Below are 20,264 nucleotides of genomic sequence, written 5' to 3'. Positions count from 1 at the left end.
AACCTCCTCCTATTTGCCTATCATCTTACACTGTTGGCTGCACACATCAAATGTATCACTGGGGATTTACTAAGAGCAAGCATAAAAACAGACCAATCCCTGCTCTTATCCTTTAATGTGGCAAGAGTGCCTTAATGTAGATGAACTATATGATAGTAGGACTACTTGTTGCAAACAAAATGTAGTGTACAGTAATAGTTTTGCAAATGATTTGCAACCTTTTAATCATCTAATAGTTTTTTTTGTGACATGAGAATGTTTTTTCCTCTAGAAGAAGATTGCAGCATGTTTCTGAAATTCCCATTCAGTCATATTTATAAGGACCCCATATTGTCATGCACAATTGATTGCTATAGATTTGGTTAACCTTTTCTCAATATAGGGGGTGCTGTTTCAACGTTACCATTTATCGTTCCAAATTAAACTGCCTCGTACTCAATTCTTTGCTCGTACAATATGCATATTATTATTATTTTTGGATAGAAAAACAATCTCTAGTTTTCTAAAACCGTGTTGAATTATGTCTGTGGGTGAAACAGAAACTCTTTCTGCAGCGAAATTCATGACAGGAACTGCGAAGGTCTGAAAACGAGGCTCTGTTCTCAGATCAGTTTAAAGCTCTGTATGTATCCTATGGGTCGACATGGAACTGCACGCGCCTTCCCCTGGATGTCAGTAACCAATGAGAATTGGAATGGAGTTTCTAGTAGATCTCAGACCTTATAAAAGGTTATGGCATGGGGGTGCGCTCTTTTCGACATTCGTCAAGACGCAAAGGAGGACCTCAGGATGGCATGCTCAAAAGCTTCGTTATAGCCTAAGATATATCCGTCTGTGATTTAATTCAATATAGTGTTAGAAACATCATAACGAAGTTATTTTAAACCGAGTTATATCAGTTTATGCGAGTATATTTGTGATTTTCGGAATTTCCTTAGTATTGCGTTTTGACATTTGGGCATGTCTGCGCCACATAGCTATTGTTAGCTGCTAGTTCCAAGTTGAAGAGGACGTTTTACAACCGAGCACGATTCTTTTGGACAAAGGACAACTTGCCCAAGATTCTGATGGAAGCTCGTCCAAAGTTAAGAGCTATTTATGATGTTATTCCGTATTTATGTGGAAAAATTGTAACGCACACTGTAACGCAACATGTATGTCAGTATTAATTTAAAAATCTAACACAGCGGTTTGCATTAATAATTAATGCATCTTTCATTTGCTGTCCAACCTGTATTTTTTAGTCAAGTTTCGATTATTTATCGATTAGATTAGGTGCCTCTCAAGATGGCGCCGGCCAGAGATGCATGAAATGCTGCTACTGATCACGTTGTATAACCACGATTTGTGCCTGCTAATATGCACATTTCGAACAAAACCTATATGCATTGTGTAATATGATGTACAGGACTGTCATCTGATGAAAGTTTATCAAGGTTAGTCCAATTAATATATTTTTGCTGGATTGTTACGATCGCTAAACTTTGCTGCTGGTAAATGCGGTGTGTTTCTGGCTATTGTGTGTAAGCTAATATAATGCTATATTGTGTTTCGCTGTAAAACATTAAAAAATCTTGACATATTGGCTGGATTCACAGGATGTTGGCTTTTTCATTTGCTGTACGCTGTGTATTTTTCAGAAATGATATATGATGAGTAATTAGGTATTTGACGTTGGTCTCTGTAATTATTCTGCTGCATCGACGCTATTTCAGATTGAGCTGCAATGTAGAACTGTGATTTATACCTGAAATATGCAAATTTTTCTAACACAAACATATGCTATACAATAATATGTTTATCAGACGTCATTTGATGAAGTTGTTTCTTGGTTAGTGGCTATTTATATCTTTATTTGGTCGAAATTGTGATAGGATGCAGGAAAAAAATGGTGGAAAAAAAAGTTGTGTTTTTTGCTAGTGGTTAGCAAAATAGATTTAATATTGTGTCTTCCCTGTAAAACATTTTAAAAATCAGAAATGATGGTGGATTCACAAGATCTGTATCTTTCATGTGTGTTTTGGACTTGTGATTTATTGATATTTAGATGCTAGTATTTACTTGTGGCGCTATGCTAGGCTATGCTAGTCAGCTTTTTTTACTGATGAGGGTGCTCCCGGATCCGTGATGAGTACTAAGTAGAAGTTAAACATATGGATTAGATGATGAGCTTTAATAATATATGTTTGATTGTTCCTCTCTGATGAACCACTTAAAATACTGTAGCTAACCCAGGCTCATAGGCCGAGTGGTTTTATATTTTAACCTATTGCTATATAAATGAGCCATGCAAGGACAGACCTTAATTTAACTGGTCAAACAACACTACCTATACCCTTATTCACTATTTTATCAATCAAGACCATTGAGTGAACAGCAGCTATTTCACAGTTGAATTCATAGATGTTTGACAACATTACACTCCTACAGTATAACACTGGTGCTCAGAAGCACCCATGGCCAGCAGGTAAACCTTAGCGTCTCTCTGTAGCCATGAGCAGCACTAAGGGGGAATGATGACAATGACATCTCTCCCTGTATCGGTGGGCCCTGGTGTGTCTGTCTGGTATGTACTCCCCTGTAACCTCACTCCCCCTCACCCACCCTCCCGCAAAGACACGTCCCACTGTAATGTACCTGTGTTGTTGTGTTGTGTGTGTGTGTGTGTGTGTGTGTGTGTGTGTGTGGTGTGTGTGTGTGTGTGTGTGTGTGTGTGTGTGTGTGTGTGTGTGTGTGTTGTGTTGTGTGTGTGTGTGTGTGTGTGTGTGTGTGTGTGTGTGTGTGTGTGTGTGGTGGTGTGTGTGTGTGTGTGTGTGTGGTGAGGACATCCCGGCAGGGTGCCAGGGCTATCACAGACAATCTCACAGCACTTAATAACTTTGAGAGCGGTCAGCACCCTGCGCTTTAATATACATCTGTCAGCTCGCCCTGCACACCGCAAAATTGTCTCGTTGGAATTCTTTATGGTGGAGGCCAAAGAACTGTGGTGATGGGGATTGTAATGGACTGATTCTGTGGGTTTTAGAAGAGCGAGAGAGGGGCCTAGAGCATCAATCTGCTGTCTGTCCGGACCCTCTCAATCTGTTTCAGTTCCACACACACACACACACACACACACACTGACTTGACAGCATCGGGGACTACGTCTATCTATTCATCACCCTGTCTGGAAATAACCGGACACCTCCAGTTTGTCATACTAGATTAGTCTGTGGCCTGTAACCACTGTCCTTAATAGAGTCTCCACTGTTTCATGTGAGGTGTCCACGAGACCACCACTGGAGACCTCGGGGAACACGGTTGTGTGTATTGACATGAGTTGTGCTCACTCGTGGGGAGGCACTGTTACAGAATAGTCTAGCACTTACTCTCTGTGATCAAAGCCAAGGAACTATGGTCATTTACAGTTGTCTTTTTTTAGAAGAAACTTTTGGAAGATGCTGTCGTAAGCATTTTCCYACGTCAGTACCGTTTCATGGGTCATCAAGCAGAGGTGTGGACTCGAGTCACATGACTTGGACTCGAGTCAGACTCGAGTCACAAATATGATGACTTGCAACTCGACTTTGACTTTAACACCAATGACTCGTGACTTGACTTGGACTTGAGCCTTATGACTCGACCTGACTTGATACCCTCCCCAAGCCCAAATATWAAAAATTATCCTATTAAAAAAAAGTGTGCAGCGCATCAACTCTTCATTTAACGGATTACAGTTTGAATCGGACAGCAGCCAATCAAATTGTGCCAGCTGAGAAAAGTTGTGCGTGGCAATGCAGAGGAACGTCGGCGGGTGAATTCAGATGGAGCCCTTGGAAAGATGATACCCYCAATTATTATCTTCGGATATAAAGACGACGCTGTATCAACAAAAAACGGATTGCAACTTGCAAAACATGCGGGAAGKAAATTACAGACGGAGGCACAACAATTTCCAACTTTGTTCAACATTTGAAGCTGCACAAAGAACGGTAAGTCYWGGCTAATATAGCCGACAGCTATATATTTTATTACTTTACTAGTGTATCATGTAGGCAAACGTAACGTTAAATAAATGAGCCTCCACACAGTCAGGCAGTGCGGGAACGTGATCATTGCACCCAAGATTGAGCTACAACTGGCTAGGCAGTTGGTAGCCTAAATCTTYCCTGATGTTACTGCTGTTCCTAAAATCATTGACATACGTTACCCTACTGTAACCACACACAGAGTGTGTGTGTGTGTGTTAAGGTTGGGCGATTGTGTACAAGCCTACATCGATCATCGATCCTCGATATCCTCGATAGTCGATCACTATTGGGGGGTCTTTCTCATGGCTACCCATYTATTTCCATGGAAATATAACATTTATTTGGAAAGWAATAAATATAGATATTTTTTAAACCATTCATGATTTGCGTAAATGTAATATACTAACTATTACTCATGTTAAAAATATGAAATGGTATTACATTTGGTGAAGAGCACATTATGACTTGTTTAGGACTCGAAACTCAAAGTTTAGGACTTGAGACTTGACTTGATACTTGATGGTCTTGACTTGAGACTTGACTCYGACTTGCCTGTCTTGACTTGGGACTTGACTTGGGACTTGAGTGCTAAGACTTGAGACTTGCTTGTGACTTTTAAAACAATGACTTGGTCCCACCTCTGTCATCAAGTGTGAGACTAACCGGCATGTAAAACAGTTGAGCCTTGCACAGTACAGTATATCCGTCCAGGTATCTTCACAGATCTTATATCCATAATATTTCTTAATTGGTGATTAGCAGTTKATTTGTGGATCACATGTCCTGGCTGCAAACTTAGCCCTGGTCTTTAATAAGAGCTTSACCATCCAGTGGAGAAGTGTCATGAACAGTGGACTGTTAGCCCAGGACTGGAATAGCTCCTCTCTGCCTGTCCTCTTGACCTTGAGTGGCAGGATGTCTCTTTAAAAACTGCACATCCTGCAGTGAGCCAGAAACAATAGCTGTTCATACAGTATTATAGTACAGTATATGGCTGGTTCATTGATCCCTTCAAAATGCACCAACATGTTAAGAATATAGTTTAGAAATGGTACAGATACAGCCTACATGTATGTATAAAGTGTTGAATTAGTACAATATTTGCATTGTCCTCTGTGATTCTCGCATGGAGAACCTGTTGACTAAAACCATTATGAAATATTATGAAGTGGGTATTTAGGGTCCTGGATTCTGATTGGCTGAAAGCCGTGGTATATCAGATWATATACCACMGGTATGACCGAAAAATACTTGTTTACTGTTATATTTATGTTGGTAACCGGTTTATAATAGCAATAAGGCATCTCGAGGGTTTGTGSMATATGGCCAATATACCACGGCTAAGCGCTCCCCTCTTATGCAGAAGATSTGTGGGAAGTTTACTGTTGCTGTATGTAGTGGATAATATGTCCTGGGGMCTGGGATGAATGCAGTGTAAGCTAGGAGCTCCTAACACCAGATCATATAAAATCATATTTAAGGCATTCAATAATTTGTGACAAACACCATTTTTGCTGTRGTGAAATAAACACACACCGGCACGGAAGTAGAAATGTGTATGTACAGTGGGGCAAAAAAGTATTGAGTCAGCCACCAATTGTGCAAGTTCTCCCACTTAAAAAGATGAGAGAGGCCTGTAATTTTCATCATAGGTACACTTCAACTATGACAGACAAAATGAGGAAAGAAAATCCAGAAAATCACATTGTAGGATTTTTAATGAATTTATTTGCAAATTATGGTGGAAAATAAGTATTTGGTCACCTACAAACAAGCAAGATTTCTGGCTCTCACAGACCTGTAACTTCTTCTTTAAGAGGCCTCCTCTGTCCTCCACTCGTTACCTGTATTAATGGCACCTGTTTGAACTTGTTATCAGTATAAAAGACACCTGTCCACAACCTCAAACAGTCACACTCCAAACTCCACTATGCCAAGACCAAAGAGCTGTCAAAGGACACCAGAAACAAAATTGTAGACCTGCACCAGGCTGGGAAGACTGAATCTGCAATAGGTAAGCAGCTGGTTTGAAGAAATCAACTGTGGGAGCAATTATTAGGAAATGGAAGACATACAAGACCACTGATAATCTCCTTGATCTGGGGCTCCACGCAAGATCTCACCCGTGGGGTCAAAATGATCACAAGAACGGTGAGCAAAAATCCAGAACCACACGGGGGACCTAGTGAATGACCTGCAGAGAGCTGGGACCAAAGTAACAAAGCCCCATCAGCAAGGGCATTGAAGATGAAACGTGGCTGGGTCTTTCAGCATGACAATGATCCCAAACACACCGCCCGGGCAACGAAGGAGTGGCTTCGTAAGAAGCATTTCAAGGTCTCTGAGTGGCCTAGCCAGGCTCCAGATCTCAACCCCATAGAGAAAATCTTTGGAGGGAGTTGAAAGTCCGTGTTGCCCAGGAACAGCCCCAAAACATCACTGCTCTAGAGAAGATCTGCATGGAGGAATGGGCCAAAATACCAGCAACAGTGTGTTGAAAACCTTGTGAAGACTTACAGAAAACGTTTGACCTCTGTCATTGCCAACAAAAGGGTATATAACAAAGTATTGAGATAACTTTTGTTATTGACCAAATACTTATTTTCCACCATAATTTGCAAATAAAATTCATTAAAAACCCTACAATGTGATTTTCTGGATTTTTTTTCTCATTTTGTCTGTCATAGTTGAAGTGTACCTATGATGAAAATTACAGGCCTCTCTCATCTTTTTAAGTGGGAAAACTTGCACAATTGGTGGCTGACTAAATACCTTTTTGCCCCACTGTATAAGCCTGAACACACACACATACTGTACACAATGACCACAAAGACATGCTCCAATCTCTCTGAGAAATGCTCTCTGTTCCTGTTGAATTCAATTCAACCCAAACAAAAGGGGAAACACAAGTGTCCAACATCAACAAAGAATCCATTGCATCTGCTTATCTTGGACATACTGGTTTTGTTTTGAGACAGGGAGCCCTTTGGCAACAGTGATGGCTCCTCTCCAAAAATATGGCTGTTTTGTGGTTCCCATTCAGCCTGTGTTGATGTGTTCTGTCTGCAGCTCCAGGGGCTCCCCTCTTCCTGTTTACCTGGGAGTCCTATGGGGCAAGGTTTAGCTGAAAAGCCCAGTCTGCGCCAGTCAAAGGGAGCGTGGCGCAGGCCTGACCCTGGCGCTCCACTCATTGTGTAGTGCAGCGGTGTAATGAGGCCCTGTGTGGATATTGATATGACAGAACAAAAGGCCAAGGTGCAGTAAGGACAGCAATCCACACGTTTCACACCATTTGTTTTTCACACCGTATCCATCACATTAATGGGTCACCTTTCTGTGACAGCTCATGATTACCTGCTTACCCATGGAGGGAAAAGGGGAGAGAGAGGGAGAGAGCGAGTGAGAGAGAGAGACAGAGGGAGAGAGGAAGGGGGAAGATGGGGAAAGGGAGAGATAGAGACAGAGGAAAAAGAGAGGGGGAGTGGGAGCTCTAGTTGAGGGTAAAGGGTGAGTGGGGGTTAGGGAGTGGGGGATGGGGCTTAGGGAATGTGGGAAGGTAGGACGGAGCCAGTGCCATTTTATTTTATTTTTTTCATGAAGATTGGCTCCGGTCCTGTCATCATCCCCACAGAGTGAATTTATGACAGGTCAGCTCTCTATGTAGTCACCTGATGGATGGAGAACATCCACGTATATTTGGGACATAGTGAAAATGGTCGGACCCGTTCCCCAAAGCACCTATGGCTCTTTTTTGTAAAGACCACTACAGCAAAAGGGCTTTGTTTGGAATTTCCACCATTGAAGACATAGATTACACAACTTAAAATTTACATTGATTGATTGGTCCTGAAAAAATGAATATTTTTTTTCCCAGGAATGCCTACACAATTCATACGGGTGGGAATTGCTGTCAGACTGATTTTTTTCAAATGCAATTTAGATTATAGACAAAAGTAGTCCATCTGAGGAGATCATTTGCAACAGCAGCCCATAACCTAGTGAGCCACTGTTGACAGAGATACATCAGCTTTTGCCATGAGGGTTGACCTGTTGTTGGTGAGACGTGGGACATGTTAGTGCAGAATTGGAAGTATTTATTAATGTAGATCATTTTCATGTTCTAGACTAGGGTCCTGCGCTCGCCACTGTTCATCTCATAGAAGTTGAATATACTGTATCTATATAAGGGAAAATCTCCCATATCTCCATATCAATTCTGGTGTAGTTTTCCATGATTTGTTATGCTACTCTGCTTGTGATATGATTACCCAAGTATCGCTCATTTAGCAATATGCCTTGTTTCTAGTATTGTTTACTTGGTGTTGAATCCATTTTATAGGTGCAGCAATATGAGTCTGTTGTTGATACTTCGAAAGAAACATGCATAATGTCTATATGAAATTGAAGTCTCAAGTGTGTATGCTCTCAAAAGTAATTTTTTTGTTGTTGGCCATAATCAAAATACTTTTTTAAACTGAAACTTTAATTATTTTGACTGCCAAACCTTTTTAAATTAGTTTATGTGGATGTTTTCTGCTTAGCTCAACAGCGGATTGATGTGTTCCAATCCCAGAGATGCATGTAGCGTCATCTACCCAATCTACAGTACTTACAATGAGACATTTTAAACTTACTGGCAGGATGAGAGCAGAATAGCAGATCCCCATTTCATGATAAAATAAAGAAGATGTATCTTTCCAAAGTTGTTACCTCAGCATTTCAGGTGGGAGGCAAGGGAGGATGAAAGAGGATGGTTATGAGAGAGAGAGATCACTTTGTCCCCAATTAAAGTCAGCATGTCATCCTCTGCTCTAATTGCCTGGAAACATTTTGAACACTGCAAAAAAATCATGTCTGCTGTACAGTTATTTTTCATCTGTTAAGGGGCTCACTCCATAGAGACAGAGTCCAGCATGCTAAAAGTCCCCTAGCTCACTGTGTTTGAATGGGGTAAAGGACTGCTGTAAGCTGTAGAGTGTCATGTTGTCATATGTCATGGTACATGAGGTGACGGTGTCAATATATCTTGTGTCTGCCCAGTGGAGGTTACCTCTGAATAACAGTAAAACATGAATATGTTTGCAATCACACTCTGTTGAGTGGTGTAAATCAGAAGGGGAAGAAATTGCTGACAAGTTTTGCTATTAAAAGATAATTTGTAATCAAGGTAACGAGAGCAATGAAAGTGGTGATAAGCAGAGAGATGGACAGCTGGAAAGAGATGGATTGTTTAATTTGCACATTAATTGAAGTTCACTGGATCATCTTCCTCAATCTTCATGAATAGTTTATATTCTGGCCTCCACGAAGCTATTAAAACGAGTGATTGAACCTAAGCTTAGTATACTATTTTTGTTAAACCATCATTAGAAAATGTTGCATGCTCTTTCCACCTTTTTGTAATGAGTTTTGCTAAGAGAGATGCAAAGCGGCATGGGAGGTGTTCAAACAGATTGATGTGAGGTGGGGGAACTTCAAACTCTCCTGTCTTCGTCTACAGCAGTTTAAGCCTAGCCAGACTATATGTACGTGTTGTGGTGACTGTCTTTGTTGTCTGTACTGTACATTTTTGAATGCTCCTCAGTTTGTTCGAATATTTAACTTGAGTGAAAAACATAACTGTACATAAATGCCTTTCTTACTCTCTTAAACACTTCACATGGATGAGAGAAAAACTATTTAACGGCGCTGTTTTAGTAATATTGGTCTTCTGTGTCCTAAACTTCACACCCCAACAGACCAGACCAGTAAACACATAAAACAGTCTCTCGGTTCTGTAAACAATACTATGCTCGTTCAACATACTCTGTACACTATAGTGTATCAGAACTGTTATTTGCACTCAGAACCATTGATTAGTTATGCATCATAAGTTATGAGATCAGTGGCAGTTTACTCAAACATGTTTGCCCTTACTCTCCCAGATTTATAGATAGTAAAATGTCAGGCCAGTTTACATGAAGAATTTAATATAGAATCAACAATATAACTAAAATCTTTTAATTTTACTTTTTTTCAGATTGGTGGAATACTCCTTCATTTGTTCGTTGTTGTTTATTTTCTGTTAATGGTAATGGTCATTCTTTGTATTTTAAAAGGTTTCATTACATGTTGATGTTTATCAAGTCTGATTCTATACAGCTTCATAGATCTCCTCAAAGGAAAATATCACCATTTCGACCAGAAACTACAAGTATTTAAGGAAAGGTTATTGGTATTGGCAGATGTAATGAGGTAGTAAATCACAATTCATAAACAGGAAAGGAGTGGTGGCTGGTAGATTGGCGAACATTGCAGAGGGGCCTGGAACGATGGTTCCGAAGGTTTGCTTCTGAGCCAGACTCGCTCCGAGGCAAGTGTGATTAGTGCCTGTCGGTATATTGCAACCTTGACCATGCAACCTTGCTAAAGCTGGATTAACATTTTACCCGGAAAAGATGGAGATGCCTTAAAACATGTTCCGTTTTCCTTTGTGCATTATGAACAAAGCCACAGAGGCTATTCAAATGAATGGCCAAGGATGCTCCATGACCACTCAAGGAGAAACTCTTATTAGTCCTAAGCATCGCTAGGTGTCAAAACAATTAACATATAGAAATCAAATCTTTGACTGAAATGATACGTCACTAGTTTATAGTTTATATAAGATAAATCCAAGAGTACAACATTTCCGCTCTATAGATTTTCAGTAGTGTTTGACCATGCTACGCTACCGGGCTAATTACATAATGGAGAAATTAATCAATAAAGGACAACCATACATAGTTTGCATTGTGCATTGATTTTTAGTTTTTATATGTATTTTTGTTGTGTTCATACACTGCTCTTTTTAAAGTTGCAGTTATAATATCATTAGTAAGGGTTATTCATAGCCCCATTTTGTTTATTGTGAACTAGGACAACTCAAGGAGGTGGTGGTGTATTCCTCTCAAAAAAAGAAGCCCATGCTTATTATTGAGCTCTTTATCTTTACTGTAGCTGAGTTTGATAATTAGGTAGACCTTGAATTAGATTATTTGCTGTATGAACAAGGGCTAAGGTATTAATGCTCCCTAAGGACACACTGTAATAACCTCTTCAGTGGCTCCAAGGTCCCTGTGGATGGGGCTGTGTGGACGCCAGCCACTGGAAGGAGGGAAAGTGCAGAGCCATTTCATCCAATTATCTGTGGATTATACCCCCACCCCCTCTTTCTTTGAATCCTATTTGCTGTGATAAGGTGTTCTCCTACAGGGACCGAGCTGAGATGTGCTATCAGGGGAAATGATTAATTCACAATCCCAAATTAAAATGCAGTGCCTGCCATTTCACACTGTCTGACATACGGGAAGACACAGCTCAGAAATCAATATGGACACCAAACAACGGCTCAGGAGAAGGGGGGTGAGGCAAGTGCACACCATATGAAAATATCTGTAAGAATATAAGAGTCATGGTGCATTTTTGTTCCGTATGTCCCACATACCCACTGGGCACAGATGTCAGTTCAACGTCTAGTTTTGATTTACATTTGGTTGAGTTGTCAACTAACGTGAATTCAACGTGACATCAACAAACATATCACTTTGTCATTGGATTTAGGTTAAAAGTTGGGTGAAAAAAGATAAAATGCCCTTACGTTGATTACTTTTGGCAAATCCAATTCGTTTCCCACGTTGATTCAAAGTCATCACATTTATTTTMGGGGGTTGAAATGATGTGGAAACACAGTTGATTCAACCAGTTTTTGCCCAGTGGGTTGTGTTTTTCATAGTATGGTATTATGGATACTGGACGATGCCCTTGAATTATTCAAACCAAGAAAACAATGGGAAATGTTCTAAGACTAATGTAAAGCAATATCATTGACAGTATTGTTTTTGTGGGGCATTGTGAGATTTTTTACTGAATGTTTATCTCTTGCTTCTTATCTACACCTGAGGGTAAGTTTTTTTTACCGTGAAATGCAATGCTCCCTGTACTGTTAAATACACAGTTACATACATCTACAAGATTTACCACAGGATGGGAGTGACTTTTCCCCTCAGACATAACATGTGTGTGTAGAGAATCCAAAGAGTCCAGATTTCTATWTTGTAACCCCTCTGACGCCACACAAATGATGTTTAAACACCCAGCACCTAGGGTTTAATTAAGTCCCTCTAATCGTGTTCCAATCAGAAGCCTGGACTGATGGGCTGGAATTCCTGATGTACATTTCTGTCAGTCTTAATTGGATAATTGATTGCCAATTTGAACCTGGCCACACACTGCATACACAATAAAGCTCCTGGCCATGTTCCTTGAGCATTCATTTTCAACAATCAAGACCAACCTTTCATTTTCCCAAAGATAAAAGTGAAACATTACACAATGGTTCATGATTATCACATAAGCTACAAGTCTGCATGCCACTTGTAATTACTGGAACAGATTACTAAACCGCTTGTAATGCTGTAATGCATTTTCCTTGTCAGGGGGTGTTCTCTGGAGAGCAAGACCCTTCACTGTTTGATGGAAAACAGATATGAGGAGTCAACACAAGTTTGTGATCTACACAAGTTTGATCATCTCTGATTTGCATGATCAATGCTCATAACACTCTCCTGAGAGGGGTCCACACATTTTACTTGGTTATAGTATACCCTCTGTTGAAACAACAGTACAATGTTTTCTAAAAGATACCTTTGTAGGAACCAAAATGGTAAATGGAGAATTCTCTGGTTATAAATGGTCTTTCTCAATGCTGTAACCTCTCCACCGTTTTTAGCACTAAAAGTGCAACCCTACGTGGGATGAGATATTTTGGCCACCATTTGTACAGAGTGAAGTTTCTTTGGAGTCTCCTTGAGACAAGTGACCAGCACAGGCCAAAGTGAAGGCCTTATCAGTCACCTTACAATGGTGTCACCCCATTAATTATATTAGGGATGGATGTGGCTCGCCAGGCGACTGCATTGTGGACCATCTGGGTGACAATAAACATGTCCCTGCATGGTTTCCTCCATCATTCAAGTCCAGATAGTAGATCTGGAACTTAACTATAGCTCACTATCTCCTGAATCTCATCTTGGCGTGACCTGTTAGAGAGATGGAGGTGAGGCTCAAGGATATCTCTCAGAGAGTCYGCCCCAACATTGGGAGGTTATTATAGCTATCCTGGAAAGAGGACAGTGTGTGAAGGAGTCTGTGTCCGTGCGTGTGTGTGTGTGTGAGCGCGAGAGAGCGAGCGCGAGAGCGAGCGCAAGAGATACTCTTGTAGAGACTGGATTTTTAAAAGTAAGATGAGCAACATGACTCTGCTCTCTACACAAAAGATGGGTGTGGAAAAAGGATGACATGGTTTTAAAGATGAGAAGTTTAAATTGCACAGCTCATGGTTTGATTGTTCCAGATCAATTTGAGAGCACAGTGATGAAGTACATGGGGTCCATACAGAGGAGAGACAGGTCGATGGCAATGTGTCATTATGGACATATTGGTTTCTTTTCTCAAGATGACAGTTCCACCTACTCCACGGATGACATGCCGATGCGCACTGATTATGTTCAATGAATATCAACAATTAAGCATTTGATGATGAAATGCACAAATCAATGAATGTATTCGTTTTTGCTATTGAGTCAAACAAAGACAGTCAATCTGAGAGCATTTCACCACATTTACTGGCATGAAATACATGACATTTCCATTGTATATCAACAAAGAAAGGTTTTGAGTGCGTAGACAAYGGCAGATCACAACTGTTTCTCCCATCTGTCTTAGTTTATCATCTAGGAATATCTGTCCTGAAATATACTATGACTTAAGTTATGAGAGGAAGGTTTTTGTCTAACACTGTAGCCTATGGCTAAGCTATTTGGAACAGAGAGATGAGGTGTAAATGCCTTTTGTTGTTCCCAGCCTTATATTAGATGGTTATTACTCTGGCAGCCCACTGGTGTGGCTGGACTGTGTCTCACATTAGATATATTAGTGTAGGTCTTCCTTCTGCCTCGGCTTCAGAGCTTGTCACCAGGAAGCTGACAATTGGATAGTTTTTCAGGCTTAACTGAACAGAAAAGGTTTCACAGTGGTAAATTCACCTGCTGCTTCAGCCAGTTCCACACAGTTACTGGTGAGAGCCATCCAAGCCACACATGCAGAAGTATTTCAATGGACTAAAAACTTTAAATTGAAATGAAAGGTAGCATGAATCTGGCAAAAGAAAAAAAGGCTAATTTGTGTTAACATGCTAATTTGTGTTAACATGCTAATTTGTATTAACATGCTAAAGGGAAAAGAAAATGAACCATGTTAAACGTACAGGCGTCATAAAACAACAAACCAAAACGGAAGGTGGATGAACACCAAGTGAAAAGTGAAGCATTAACAATGGAATTTAATACAATTTCATAAAACCACTTATATCCTGTGACAGGGGTTCACTTGTAATCACTGTAAGTGAAGAGGCACAGGGCTGCGGTCCCGTCGTCATGAGGGGAAAACACTTCTCCATGACATGTCCTCTGCTTCTTCTCATTAATCCCTCAAGCTACATTCATTAACGGTCACTCCCTCCTCTTCTCTCCTTTCCCCTTCTCAATGCCGCATCCCCAGTTCAGCCATCAGAATGGACCTCTGTGAAATTAGCCAGGCATTGAAGAACAATCTGCGACTGGGTTTCAGGTGGCTTTCAAACCTGGTTCATTGGAAGGGTTGTTTTGGATCAGGATGTGTTTACTTTGATTTTGTTGTGACAGGCGCAAATGTAGTTTCCGCATCTGAGTGTGTATCATAGATCACACCTTCACCAGTACGAGGTGGTCTCATATCGATTGCAAAMGTACTATGTCTGATTTGGGGTCTCCACTGGTGTGAAAGTAGTCTCCTCTAATTCCAGGAGGTGGACTGTAACATGCAAGCTGTCTGTCTACTTTCTAAGCTGACACAATGTTTTGTTAACCGTGACGCCGATGTGTTTGCTTGAAAACAGTCATGAATAGATTGACCTATCAGTTGATATGGACTTGAAATGCAGTGTTGGGGAAGCTACTCTGTAAATTTGTGACTCACCACCTGGATTCGGTCTTATGTAGGAAAATTTGAAATTGTGTTTTTTTTACATTGGATAAAAGCAGAGACTCAGTGCTACAAAATGATATATCATACACTMCATTTTTGAGGAACAATGGGAAAGTAATTCTGCTTTGAACGTTGATAAACTTGTAAACTCACTTTTGAGAAAATGGCCTTTGAATGTTTTGGTATCTTGTGAAGAACTCTTCTTTGTCTACACCCATTCGGCATCGTTCACACCCTCTTAAGCTTTAGCCCCACCCATCTTGTTTCGCTCTCGGAGCATTTAGAGTGCACACTTAACGCTCTGGCCGATGATTTGTTAACCTATGGATAACATGAAAACAGCCTAACCAGCTCTGCTGGCAACAATTTCATTACGCTTTTTGCAGATGTTTACTGACACCAGCCATATTCAACGGGGTGTTGTACACTTTAGCTTAAGACATGTAGCTAGCTAGGTAAACAATGAACCTAGCTAGGTAAACAACTTGTAGGATCACACACGTCACATAACGTTAGCTAGTTTAACAACAATGAACACAGTGACAAATCATGTCATTACTACCCTGCATGAATATGCTGGGAGCTAACCAACAAGGTTCAATGTTAGCTAGCTAACGTTAGCCTCTAACTAGAAAAGCAAACGGATCTGGGATACGAATAATTATGTCAGCTAGGCAGCTAGCTAGCTAGCTAACAGTACAATTTAGCTTGAAATTAAACCACTTTCTGTCAAAATTAGAAACGTGTAATATCTGAAAATGCAGCTAGCTAATGCTAGGCTGTCTCACCTGTATACGTCATCATGCATCCGGTCACGAATGCCATGCCACAGTTGCCCTTAGTTTGAAGATGTAATTCGGAGAGGTGTTTTCTCCATTGCTTTAGCTATCATACTCAAAACTTGATCCTCCAGAAAGTGGAGAGCAACACTTATGCAGCTCCACTACACAATACATTTTTTATAAATACGCGTTCGATTACCAACACAGATTAACCAGATCAAATAGACAGAAGCCTTCTATATGGCAGACCAATCCGAACTCCTCTCTCGGCATGTCCAGCCCACTCATTATGTTAGCCAATCATGGCTAGTGGGAAGGTTGCTGGCTTTTTCTTTGGCTTACAGTTTTTTCAGTCGCTTTGGTGCATTTCTTATTATCAATTATCAACATTATCAATTGCTCATGTCATGTTGATCAAAATATAGTAGATGGTTCTCTGTTGAATAGTCTTACCCCTCAAAACATCTAGGCATTAGTTCCTTGCATAAGCCATTACATGCAAAATTGTTGAACTATTTGTCATAAACTGTCAAGCATAGTTTTACACATTTCTATTAGACCTTTTGTACAAAAACGTGAATTGATGAATCGTGCAGGTGAAATTGACCCTCACTCATGAAGGAATGTAAAGTGTTAGTTCAACCAACAATCAACCAGTTGTCTAAATTGCTCAAAGATGCATCTCATGAAGAATCAATTGGCAAGCATATATAGACAGACCACAACACAGAGTTGCAATTTTCCAATAATGGATGGACCAGGAAACGAACAGGGTCAACAGCCAAGAGGAGGAAGAAGAGGAGCAAGGATGCGTGGTGGAAGGCAAAACAGAGGAAGAGCTAGAAGAGGACATAGGCGCATATCTGATGACATAAGGGCCACTATTGTAGACCATGTTGTCAATCATGGCCTTACAATGGCTGAGGCGGGTCGAAGGGTGCAGCCGAATATTGGGAGATCATCCGTGTCCTCAATAGTTCAAACGTTTCGAAGAGAGAACAGGTATGTCCACCAATGTACAGTGCACTGTTACTGTATATAAGCAGTATACTGTATACTTCCTACATGCTTCATATTACAGTAGTCCCTTGTATTTCACAGCATACAGAAATATACTCTATACAGATACATACTGCACCTTACATGAACCCACCTGTATGTTGTGTGTTCGCATAGTTTTTATCTATGTGAAAGTGTGCGATGCATCACTGCATTTTTCCCCACATAGGACTGCAAGATTACTCAAACCGGTGGCAGAGGACGCCTTTTCACACCTCACAGGAGGAGGCTATTTGCACCATGGTCCGAGCAAACAATGCCATGAGACTCAGGGAAATACAAAGGACCATTATAGAAGACAACGATGTCTTTGAAAACATCCATACGGTTAGCATCTCACCCATCGACAGGGTGCTGCATAGAAACCAGATGAGTATGAAACAGCTGTACCGTGTACCATTCCAAAGGAATGAGGACAGAGTTAAGGAGCTACGGTACCAGTATGTACAGGTAAAACATATATCTATGTAACTACTTTACAGCAACATTTTATAGTGATACATAGTACAGTAAGCATAAACTGCACACATTTCCATTGCTGTGGAAGGAACATGCAATATATGTACATTTTATGTCACTCTTCCTTACCAAACAAATTCAAACTGTGTGTTCTGGGATATAGCGTATAATGGAGTTGGAATCAAGTGAACCCTCTCACAACTTTGTATACGTGGATGAGGCTGGCTTCAACCTGACCAAATGCAGAAGGCGGGGTCGGAATATCATCGGTCACAGAGCTACTGTGGATTTGCCAGGCCAACGGGGAGGAAATATCAGCATGTGTGCTGCTATTTCGGAGCATGGTGTCCTAACCCATATCCCCCTTATAGGGCCAATACAACACCCAGCATCTACTCAACTTTTTAGAGACTCTCTACAGGGCTCTCATCCCTGATGATGAGAGGGGTCTGTTTAGAGAGGATTTGCCAAAGTATGTGGTCATTTGTGATAATGTGAGTTTCCATCGATCAAACATCATAAGGCAATGGTTTGTGACCCACCCGAGGATGCTCATAGAATTCCTCCCACCTTATTCACCATTCCTTAACCCAATTGAGGAGTTCTTTTCAGCATGGAGGTGGAAGGTGTACGATCGTCAGCCACACACACAGATGACCCTGCTGGCTGCAATGGATGCAGCGTGTGAGGACATCACAGTAGACGCCTGCAGAGGATGGATAAGGCATTCCAAAAGATTCTTTCCACGTTGTATTGGAAGGGAAAATATCCGGTGTGATGTGGATGAGAATATGTGGGCCGACAGACAGGAACGTCTGGATGTGTAGAGACAGCACAACAGTGCTGCGGGCAAAGTTGTGCCTTAGGGGTGGTTTCCTGTGTTTCTTTCTAATTTAGTTTTTTTTCCTTTGTGCCCTTTGGGTTGTCCAGTCTCTTTCAATCAATAACCCACATACAGTAATATGTAAATAGTACTGTTGAAATTGATATATGCCATAGAAGTGCAGCCTTGTGCATTTTCAATAGAGTAACTGTCATCCAAACTGTAGCCTAAGTTTACATCAGGTAATACTGTCAAAGTACACAGTTACATTGACAACATGCCTAAACATTTTGACGACCTTGTTCGTGAACAATGACGCAATGACTTATCATTCTGATGACACTGACATGATCATTGGCATGAATATTTACTTTTGAGAGATGTACTAAGGATTTTTAGTGACTGACTAGCTTTAGAAACATATCTATTGTATATTGCAGTTTGTACAAATTGTTCTGAGAAATGCACTTATTATTTTGCACATGTTAGGGATGATGTGAAAAATGCACCAAAGCGACTGAGAAAAACTGTAACCAACAAGGCTCGTAATTTAACAATTTTATTCGTATTTATAGATGGCATACAAGTTTGTTATTAAGGCACATGAAAGTTCACATGTTCGAGAAGGCGTTTCTGCCAAAACATGCATTTTGATAAAAAAATCGAGTCACATGTAGTTCACCAAGCTACCAATTACTTCACAATGGAAGAAATTAAGCTACACTAAAACTACCCTTAAGAAACAAAGCATACTTAAATTAAATTACTTAGAAAAAGTAGTTGACTACATCCAAACTACTTCGTGAAAAATGATCATATCTAAATCTGAAATGACATAGACTACAAATTGCAAGAACAGATCACTCTGGAGTCAGATMTTAACAGAATGTGTAGTTTAGGCAATTAAACACAAAAAGTGAGAATTAGGCACCCAAAAAGTATTTCAAGTGAGAATTAGGCAAGTCTGATGCAAAAAAAGAAAGTAAATTCTTGCCTACTTCACCTGTATTTTATTTTTGAGAAAAAAAGTAATGTGTAGTTCTAGTAGTTAGCTACAGTATACCACTACATGGTAAAAAAAGTTATTAACTACTGAAAACGCTACCATTATTTGAATTTAGTTGAACTACCACCAAGTTACTGCAACATGTAATTACATTACTATTTGAACTAAATGTAGTTCACTACTCCCCAACACTGTTGAAATGTACAATGCAAATAGAAAATGCATAGAAAAAGGGATCGTTCATGATTCACTTGAGTCCCAAAAATGTTGTGGTAGGAAACCAAACAAGGGAATTCAGATGGAAAAAAGCTTCCAAAAGGACTCATGATGGCAATTCAGGAAACGAGCTGGCTATGAAAGCTACCTAGAGATGACATTGAAGGGCAGTTGTAGTGGCAGACAGCGAGAAGAGGTAAAACAAGAGATGATAAATACAAGTGATTTACAGGTACACAGAGTGTCAGATGCGCTGTGGAAATAGTGCTGGGTGTGCTGTTATCTAGATGGGCCAGTTAGTGGCTTTTTGAGGATTCACAGTCTGGAGTGGATTTGTGTGGCGGAGTGCAGCCTTTATGGCCTACCAGTGCACTGACCACAGCCCATTATCTCAAAGAGCCTCAGCAAGAGCACTGGAGCAGGGAGAGGGGCTGTGACCTGCCGGAGACCATCGTATTACTTTAACACATTTAGTCTCCCACTGCGATCTTTTTATTTAAGCGACTTCAGCACAACGCATCATCTCGGGGACAGACAGGAGGAGACGGACATGGACCGAGAGGAGGGGGCTGCAAAATGATTAATTGGAAACGTCTGCTGATGGGTCCTACAGAGAGGGAGTGCATGGATGGACAGTGAGGAAAAGGGGAGGAAAACAGTTAGTGATGAACCTAACTGCAGGGAGCACCGTTTATGGTGTAGAGAGGATGAACTGAACCCAGAACAGCCCCTAGGAGGATTCTCAAGAGCTCACTGATGAGCTGTTGCTGCCTTCCAATGGGTAGCCAGCCCAGCTCAGACAGTTAAGAGGGGGGCAAGGAGGCCTGATTTATTTGACCACCACATCACGTCCCTCTTTATGGGCC

The sequence above is a fragment of the Salvelinus sp. IW2-2015 genome, linkage group LG15 (genome assembly GCF_002910315.2).
Source record: "Salvelinus sp. IW2-2015 linkage group LG15, ASM291031v2, whole genome shotgun sequence".
Lineage (NCBI taxonomy): Eukaryota > Metazoa > Chordata > Actinopteri > Salmoniformes > Salmonidae > Salvelinus > Salvelinus sp. IW2-2015.
The sequence above is the reverse complement of the archived record's forward strand: the minus strand, read 5'-3'. Positions refer to the sequence as shown.